The sequence below is a fragment of the Penaeus monodon genome, chromosome 32 (assembly GCF_015228065.2).
Source record: "Penaeus monodon isolate SGIC_2016 chromosome 32, NSTDA_Pmon_1, whole genome shotgun sequence".
Lineage (NCBI taxonomy): Eukaryota > Metazoa > Arthropoda > Malacostraca > Decapoda > Penaeidae > Penaeus > Penaeus monodon.
The window spans coordinates 20,651,956-20,652,993 of record NC_051417.1 but is presented as its reverse complement, the minus strand read 5'-3'; the positions used below and the strand labels follow the sequence as shown (position 1 = coordinate 20,652,993).

Genomic DNA, 1,038 nt, shown 5'->3' with positions numbered 1-1,038 from the left:
CGTGTTTGAGTAGGGTGTGTGTATACGCGACTGTATATGGCGCACGCGCAACTGAGAGTGAACAGGATATAAACAAATACGAAAGCAACGTACAAAGAGAAGGAAACTAATCGAAAGAACTGAAGACGAAAAAAAAAAACAGGAAAAAAACGAAAGAGATGAAGAGAGAGCAAAGAGAAGAGGAAAGGTCAGTGATCTCCCTTGGCGAAATTCGGTACATGTTGTTAGTGGACGCGGCCAGCTACAACACGTGGCATATCATGTACCGCTATTTTAACCATTAATTACCACATGACCGTAAACAATGACGAGGAGTTTGAAGGGTAAGGCGGGGAGGTTCTTTTCATAGGCAGGCGCGGTCTACGAGAACTGAAGCAGCGCCTAAAGTGTAATAAAGTGACAAGACATTTGCTGATCACGCTCTGAATATCGAACTGTGCCTGATAACCACATATACTAAATTCGTGCGAAATTATACATTAGAATTATATGATTTTTTAACGAATGTTGTATCAAACCAGCGATTTTGTTATAATGTATAGGCAATACGTTATTGATAACAGAGTTCGTAATGAATATGTTGAATCACCTGTAGTCGACATAAACCCACTCTGTTCCCTTATTGTATGTTTTTTGGTGTAGATAATTTTCTTTGCAAGGTCACGTCCTCTACTAATGATAAAGAACCCGAAATCCCTTCCGAAAACAGTAATTATCCAGGTAGTTATGTCGTGACCTTGTTTTTCCAAAGAATATACTTTACGCGCGCAAAACATGACTGTCTCCCTCCGCGTCTAACAGTGGTGACGCAAAAGATGCCATATTTACCCCGCGAACTTTGCATTTATCATATCCTTATATGTATATTCTACGTCACATTTCCATTTCTTGTCATGCTAGTGAAAAATTAATAGTACTGCTATCGTTACTCAGCAAATACGCAAACTTGCATACAAAGACGAATGAAATGTAGGAACATGACGAAGGTTAACATCATTCGTATGCAAAAAACACTGGAGTGAAAGAAATAATTTATAT

At 38.8% G+C, this 1,038-nt stretch overlaps 1 protein-coding gene across 1 annotated transcript in view; it reads right to left on the bottom strand.

Annotated features, from left to right (window-relative positions):
* The window catches only part of LOC119593592 (A disintegrin and metalloproteinase with thrombospondin motifs adt-1-like), a 60,261-nt gene that overhangs the window by 34,026 nt on the left and 25,197 nt on the right, over window positions 1–1,038 (bottom strand). The window lies entirely within an intron of this gene.